This window comes from Rattus rattus, chromosome 17 (genome assembly GCF_011064425.1).
Source record: "Rattus rattus isolate New Zealand chromosome 17, Rrattus_CSIRO_v1, whole genome shotgun sequence".
NCBI classification, from domain to species: domain Eukaryota; kingdom Metazoa; phylum Chordata; class Mammalia; order Rodentia; family Muridae; genus Rattus; species Rattus rattus.
Genome location: NC_046170.1, coordinates 22,566,707 through 22,574,949, shown reverse-complemented (window position 1 = coordinate 22,574,949; position 8,243 = coordinate 22,566,707). Strand labels below are relative to the sequence as shown.

General features: G+C 38.7%; 1 pseudogene; it reads left to right on the top strand.

Annotated features, from left to right (window-relative positions):
- Positions 1 to 338: 338 nt before the first annotated feature.
- LOC116886650 overlaps positions 339 to 8,243 on the top strand; it is a 12,064-nt pseudogene continuing 4,159 nt past the window's right edge.

Sequence of the window (8,243 nt, the reverse complement as noted above, 5' to 3'; positions counted from 1 at the left end):
TCAAAATATCACTATTTGCAGATGATATGACAGTATATTTAAGTGATCCCAAAAGTTCCACCAGAGAACTACCAAACCTGATAAACACCTTCAATACAATTGTATTGCTCCAAACAATACAACAGTCCAGGTCTCTCCTTGAAGCCCTTCAGTAATTTCCCTCTGTAGTTGGTTCACATTCGACTACGGCCCTGAACATGTCTGCGAACTTCAGGTTCTTTGCAGCCTGAATGGATTTACATGCTTAAGCAGTGAGGTAAGATTTTTTTTTTCCCTCTGAGTGAACTTTTAGGGCAGAAATTGCTAATTTACTCTCTTATCCATAAACATCATTGGGCATGCATACAGTTAAAAATCAGATGTATCCTGGGAAACGCTTATATGACGAATGTAACACAAGTCTATCAATCAAGATAGAGAACCATCCTCCTGGCTTGGCTTTACGGAAGCCTCAAACAGGTGAGGCTCGTGTGCACCTTTGCTCAAGCAACTCTCTCCTCACTGTCAATCTGTCCTGTACTGTCTCTTTAAATAAGACTTCTTATTGTTTTGATATTTGTGTTTTTTCCAATTCTATTTTATTTTAATTTTTTTATTCACTTTACATCACAGCTCCGCTCCCTTCTCTCTTCACATTCCCACCCTTACAAATCCCTTCTCCCAATGCCTCCACACTTTCACTCTCCATGGGTACCACCCCGCCCTGGGGCTTCTAGTCCAGCAGATTTAGCCACTTCCTCTCCCACTGAGGCCCAACCAGGCAGTCCAGGAAGGAGGAAAGGGATCCAATAGCAGGGAACAGAGACTGAGACAGCCCCCTTTCCACTTGTTAGAGGAACCACATGAGGACCAAGCTGCACATTTGCTACAGATGAATAAAGGATCTGGGTCCAGCTCCTGCATGCTCCCTGGTTGCTGGCCCAGGCTCTGTGAGCTCCTATGGTCCTGGTTAATTGACTCTGTCTTCTCGTTTCCTAGACCCTTGTGTCTTGTCCATTTCTATCCCCCACTCTTCCACAAGACTTCCTGGGCTCAGCCTGGCGTTTGTGGATCTCTGCATCTGCCTCCATCCCTGCTGTCTCAGGAGACAGTTATGCTAGGCTCCTATCTGCAAGCATAGCACAGTATCATTAATGGCGTCAGGGGTTGGCTCTCCCACATGGGATCAGTCTCAAGTTCGGGCAGTCATTGGTTAGTTGTTCCCTCCATCTCTGCTCCATCTTTATTCCTGCACATTTCGTATGCAAGAAAATTTTGGGTTGAATTTCAACCCATTTTGTGGGTGGACTGATGTCTCCCTCCCTCTTCTGGACATACTCCCTGACTAAGGAGTATTCCCTACTTTCTGTTTTATTAGATTTAGTGTATCCCATTTTAGGTTGAGGTCTTTGATCTACTTGGACTGGAATTTTGTGCACGGTGATAGATATGGATTTATTTTCATTCTTCTACATGATGACATCCAGTAAACCCAGCACCATTTGTTGAAGATGTCTTCTCTTTTTCCCATTGTATGCTTTTGCCTTCTTAATCAAATATCCAGTGTCTGTAGGTGTGTGGATTTATTTCCGGGGTTTTGTTTGATTCTATTGATCACCATGTCTGTTCCTATACCAATACCATGTAGTTTTTATTACTATTGCTCTGTAGTACAGTTTGAGGTTAGGGATGGCAATACTTCTAGAAGTTCTTTTATTTTTCAGGATTATTCTGGGCATCCTAGATTTTTTCTTTTTCCATATGAAGTTGAGAATTGCTCTTTCAAGGTCTGTAAAGAATTGCATTGGAATTTCAATGGGAATTGCCTTGAATCTGTTTAAGATGGCCATTTTCACGATGTTAATCCTACCGACCTGTGAGCATGAGGTCTTTCTATCTTCTGATACCTTCCTTAATTTCTGTCCTCAGAGACCTGAAGTTCTAGGCATGCATGTATTTCCACTTGCTTAGTTAGAGTTACCCAAAGACATTTTAAATCATTCTATTTTAAAAGTGCTGCTTCCCTAAATTCTTTCTTGACCCATTAATCATTTATGTATACTATCATCATTCAAGAATAGTGATACTTTGATTTCTTCCTTTCCAATTTATATTTTCTTGAGTCTCCTTTGGTTGTTTATTGATGTAGTTAGAACTTTTAGGAGCTATATTGGCTAAATGTCTGAGAGAGTGGGGCAGCCTTTTCTTGTCCTGATTTTAGTGGAATTAGTTTGGCTTCTTCCGTAAATTTGATTTGGTTTATGGCCTGCTGTATATTGTTTTTGTTATTTTAGACATTTTGCCTTTGTATCTCTGATCTCTCTAGACTTTTAACTTCATATTACTAAAAGTGCTGCAGACTTTTCAAAAAGATTACTTTTCAAAATCTAATAGAGATGATCATATTTTTTTCAGTTTGTTTTATATGGTAGGATTAAATTGATGGATTTTCATATATTGCTTTCTCTGCATCCCTAGGGATGAAGCCTACTGATCATGAGTGGATGATTGTGTGTGTCGTGTGTGTGTGTGTGTGTGTGTGTGTGTGTGTGTGTGTATTTCCTGAGAGTATTTTTATTGTAGGGTGGATGTATGTTCGCATAAGAAAACTGTCTGAAATTATCTTTCTTTGTAGAGTCTTTGTATGTGGTTTAAGGTGTCAGTGACTACAGCCTCATTAGTGGGTTTGACAGTGTTTCCCTCTCTTTCTATTTTATGATTTGTTTAAGAATTATTAGTTCCTCTTCTTTAAAGTCTTTGAAATCAAATTCTGCACTCATCCAGCTGGTCTAGAGTTTTTTTTTGATTGGGAGACTTTTTTTTTTAATTTATTTATTTTTATATGTGGTACATAGCTGTCTTTTGGTGTACCAGAAAGGGCATAGATTCCATTACAGATGGTTGAAGTCCAACATTTAATTTTGCTGGGGTGGAACAAAGACATCTGGAAGAACAGTCAGTGCTCTTTCCATATACTATGAGCAGGATGAGACTCTTTATTAAATATTAAGTACTGACCAAGGACTGTAGTTGAGGGCCATACCCTAGAATTTCTCAGCTAAAACGTATTTAGACAATTGCACGTATTTACTGAAGTTTACAGGACACAACTAAAGGCCACTGTACTTTCCCATGAGACTTTGCTCTTAGCATTGAGTCATCTCTCCAGCCCTGAGTTGGGAGACTTTTAACCTCTTTATTTCTTAGAGCTTACTCTTTCCTGATCTTGATTTAACATTAATTGGTATCTGTCCTAAGAAATCGTCTAACTCATTAAGATTTTCAATTTGTGGAGTACAGGTTTTTTATGCCGAGCCTTCTATTGATTCTTTGAATCTCCTGTTTGTTGTTATGTCTCCACTGTTTTTATTTTATTTATTTGGATGCTGTCTCTATTATCTTTTTTTAGTTGGGTAGAGCCAGGATTTTTTTCTATTTACTTTAATTTCTCAAGAACCAGCTATGGGTTTCTTAGTTTTTTGTATTGTTCTCTTTGTTTCTAACTGATTGATTACAGCCATGATTTTGATTATTTCCTGCCTTTTACTTCTCTTGACTGTGTTTGCTTCTTTGTTTTTCTAGAACTTTCAAATGTACTTCTAAATCACTGGTAAGTTTCTAATTTCTTTATGGAAGTATTGAGTGTTATGAAGTTTCCTCTTAGTGTTGCTTTCATTGTGTCCCATAAATTAGAGTATGTTGCACCTTCATGTTCATTAAATTCTAGATAGTCTTTAACTTCTTTCTTTACTTCTCTCCTGACCCAGTGGTCATTTAGTAGAGAGTTGTTCATTTTCCATGACTTTGAAGCATTGCTGATGTTTCTGTTGTTGTGGAAGTCCAGCTTTAATCCATGGTAGTCTGATAAAAACAAGAAGTTATTTCAATTTTCTTGTATCTGTTGTGACTTGTTTTGTGACTGACTATATAGTCAATTTTAGAGAAGGCTCCATGAGGTGCTGAAAGAAGATATATTCTTTTGTGTTTGAGTGAAATATTCTGTAGATATCTGTCAGGTCCATTTGATTTATAATGTCACTTAATTTAATTATTTCACTGTTTACTTTTTGTCTGGATGTCCTATTGATTGGTGAGAGTTGGGTGTTCAAGTCTCCCACTCTTAATGTATGGGGTTTGGTGTGCAATTTAAGCTTTAGCAATGTTTCTTTTTACAGATGTGGGTACCCTTATGTTTGAAGCATAAATGTTCAGAATTGAGATATCATTTTTGTGGCTTTTTTCTTTGATGAGTATAAAGTATCCTTCCATGTCTCTCTTAATTAAAAGTTAAAAGTAAATCGAACATTTATCTTATTAAATATTAGAATGACTACTCCAGGTTGGTTCTTGGGTCTGTTTGCTTAGAAAACATTTTTCTATTCCTTTAATGTGAAGTAATGACTATCTTCATGACTGAGGTGTGCTTCTTGTATGCACACCAAACCAGAATGGTGGATTCTGTTTATGTGTTATTTTTATTGGGGAATTGAGTTCATCTCATGTCAAGAGATATTAATGACTAGTAATTGTTAATTCTTGTTGTTTTGATGTTGGTGATATTAGTGTGTGCACACACGTGTGTGCCTGTGTGTGTGTGTGTGTGTGTGTGTGTGTGTGAGTGTATGTGTGTGTCCCTTATTTTGTTTTTGCTGGTATGGAATTATGTATTTCCTATGTTTCTTGGGTGTAGTTACTTATCCTCCTTGGGTTTCAGTTTTTTCTTCTAGTATTTTCTGTAAAAATGGATTTATGGATAGATATCATTTAAATTTGGTTTTGTCTTGAAATATCTCCAAGTGAGAGTTTTGCTGAATAAAGTTGTCTAGATTGGCATCTAAGGCTAGAGGTTGCAAGATATCTTTCCAGGCCTTTCTAGTTTTTAGAGTCTCTGTTGAGAAGTTGATATAATTCTGATGGGTCTGCCTTTGTTGCCTGGCCTTTTCTCCTTGGAGTTTTTGATATTCTTTCTTTGTTCTCTAGATTTAATGATCTGATTGTTATGTGGTAGGAGAGTCTTCTTTTCTGTTTCCAGTCTAATTAGTGTTCTGTAAAGCTTCTTGTGTATTTTGTGCATCTCTGTTTTCTTCTATGATTTTGTTTGATTGATCCTTGGAGTTGGGACTTTTTATCTATTCTTCTATTCCTCTGTCCTTGAGTTAGATCTTTTCATGACATCCTAAAATTTCCTGGATGTTTTGGCTGTGAATAGTTGCTAACTTGTTTCTTTGACTGAGTCGCATCAATTTCTATCTATCTTATCTTGCCTACACCTGAGATTTCTCTTCCATTTCCTATATCCTGTTGGTGATGAGTTGCGTCGTTGTTTCTGTCCTCTTCTCTTGGTTTTCTCCTCTCCAGGAGTCCCCCAGTTTGTGCTTTTCTGAGTGCTTCTATTTTCCATTTTTCAAGGTCTTGAACGGTTTTATTTATTTATTTATTTATTTATTTATTTATTTATTATTTTCCTCTATATTCTTTTTTATAGTTTACAGAGGAATGGAACATTAAAACATGTGTACTTAGTAGGACAACTCCTTTAGAAGAAAATATATGAGAATGGATGGAATCTATATGATAAAATACTACATACCATTTAGTTTAACATCGGTAAAGAAATTTTCTTATTTTTTGCAAAAATCAAATGCTGGCATTGTCAGAAAATTTAACAGACTTATTTATATAATTGTTATAAATTGAGCTGTTAAAATGTGTTCACTAGAAACAGTTTGCTTGCATTAATGCTTATCTTTACATTTTATATATTAAAAATTCACACAATGAACGTGGAAACTGCCAATTCCTGATTCTGTCCCTATGTTGTCACTGGCAGCAATCATATACTTAGGTACCTTGTTATAGAAAAAATATCCTAACACGTTACAAGAACTACTATTAACAGGAAGAAAAATAATTTTTAAGAATGAAATGTTTCCCCTCATAGTGGACTCTTAAGCATGATCTCCACCTGTCGGCTTGCTAGCTGGATATCTTTTGGCATAATTGTTACCGTTTGGCATGGATAGCACACAGATTGGTATTGTTATCTTCAAGGCCAACCAAATAGGCCTCCTGCCTTCTGCCAAAGCACCAGTAGCTGCACTCTGGAAGCACAGATCTGTTTTGAAGTCCTGGGCAATTTTTTTCACCGGAAGGCGCTGAAAGGGGAGCTTGCAGATCAGAAGTTGATTGGACTTCTGATGCATTTAGCATGAAGTGCCACAGTACCAGGCCTGTAATGATGAGGTTTCTCCACCCTCCAGTGGGAGGCGCACACTTGCAAACAGCTTTTGTGTGACCAGTTGTTTTTCCTGGGTGCTTTACCACGGTGGTTGAGGCAGTCTGCTTTGTATGGAGCCAGTGATATGGACACCTCCTTGCCCACCACCACCCCTTCCTTCCTCCTTCACAGGAGCTCATGGCGGGTGCCCAACGTTAGAGGCCTCAGCCGACAGAAGCTGCAAACACAATTGAAAAACCCCTGTAATTTTTAAAGTTTTAAGTTTCTCTTTAAAGGCCTTTACCTGTTTAGTTTTTCTCTTCCTGTATTTTTAAAGGATTTCTTCATTTCCCTTTAAAGACTTCTGTCTTTATAAAAGATTAGATTTAAAAGTCATTTTCATGTGCTTCATGTTTTGAGATTCAGAACTTACTGTGGTCCTCTGCTCTGAAAGGCGCCCGTGTTGCCTAGATTTTTTTGATTTGTGGGGTTTTTGTTGAGACTTTAGCCATCTGGTTGTCCCTGGATGTTACCGTTATAGCAGATATTAGGAGGGGGCCCTAAGATATGATCAGGCTTCTGGTGGGGTATTCTTAGGCTGAAGGGAGTGGTGCAAATCTTCTAGCAGTTATTTGTGCCTGAGACACAAGAGGAAGGGAATTAGTGGGTGGGGTCGGTAGAGGGACTGGACAGTGGAGGTCCAGGGAACAGCAGCCTGCTCTGGCAGCTAATCAAGAAACTGAGGAATTCAGGGGGGGGTAGGGAACTTCCCTTTTCAATTGTTTGTTTGTCTTTTTAGAGCATGGTCTCACTGTGCAGCCCTGGCTTGCCTGGACCTACCTATGAAACAGGCTGGCCTCAAACTCTCACGAGAATCCTCCTGTTCTGCCTCCCCTAGCTCTGGGATTAAAGATGTATACACCGTGTTTGGCTGTTTTTCAATTCTTTGAATAAGCAAGCACCTGAAAATGCCTGATCCAGACAGAGCTTAATAGACAAGTCCCTATTGAGTGAAAAGTTGGACACTAAACTTTCAGAGCCAGCTGCTACTGGCATTTAGGGTGCTCCACTACAGCCCCAGCCTTCCTTCTTAACTGGTTGGGTTGTCTAAAAATGACCTTCAACTCTTCAGTCAAAAAGACCTGGCGATCCATATACATCTGGAGAGCAGAGCATTTTCAGTCCGCCATATCTGTTAAGACAGGAGAAACCAGCCACTGTGGTGGCCTTTAACACCTCCAACATCTCTCAGAGGCAGGGGCAGAGAGGGTCAACCCTGATCTACACAGTGACTTCCAGGACAGCTAGAAATTATATCTGGTGCAAAAAATAAAACAAAATAAACAGACAAAGTCAAAACCCTAATGAGAATAGATTTAATTACTCTTTGTAACAACTGTTGAATCACTGAAGCCCAAAGAAATTCAGAACTAGACATCAGTTCACTGGGGAGAAACTGGAAGGTCACAGATGGTGCTCTAAGAAATGACTCTTTACCACTTCAAACACTTGTGGATCTTGCCCTTTTACCCACACACTGCCTCACAAATACCTGCAATTCAGTTCTGAATCCTGGTGCCCTCTTCTAGCCTCTGTGCATACTACATGCACAAATAGATATAAATAAATAAATCCTTTTTTAAAAAGAGGAACACTGAGACAGATCGTTGGAGAATTTATTAAGAGTTATTACTGTCATGAAGACAAACGGAGCAAAAAACAGCATGCCAGGGTCTCTGAATGAGACAAATGGGAGTTTCTTCTTACATGTTATGAAGGTGGAAGTGTGGTTCTCAACCAGCTTGATTCCAGGCAAGTGGGAGGCAGAAGCAGGAAGAAAGGATATATGGCCACAATACCCACAGTGATGAAGTTACTTTCAGACAGCTTCAGTTCAGACACGAAGTCACGGGATTTTCCTGCAATCAGCTCCTATGATAAAAAGATCAGAAACTACTGCAGAGTCCTGAACCAATGTTCTTTTGAGCTGGACTAGGGTTAAAGGATGTTTTGGGAAGCAGTTAGAAGATGTCTGGTATTCCCAGTC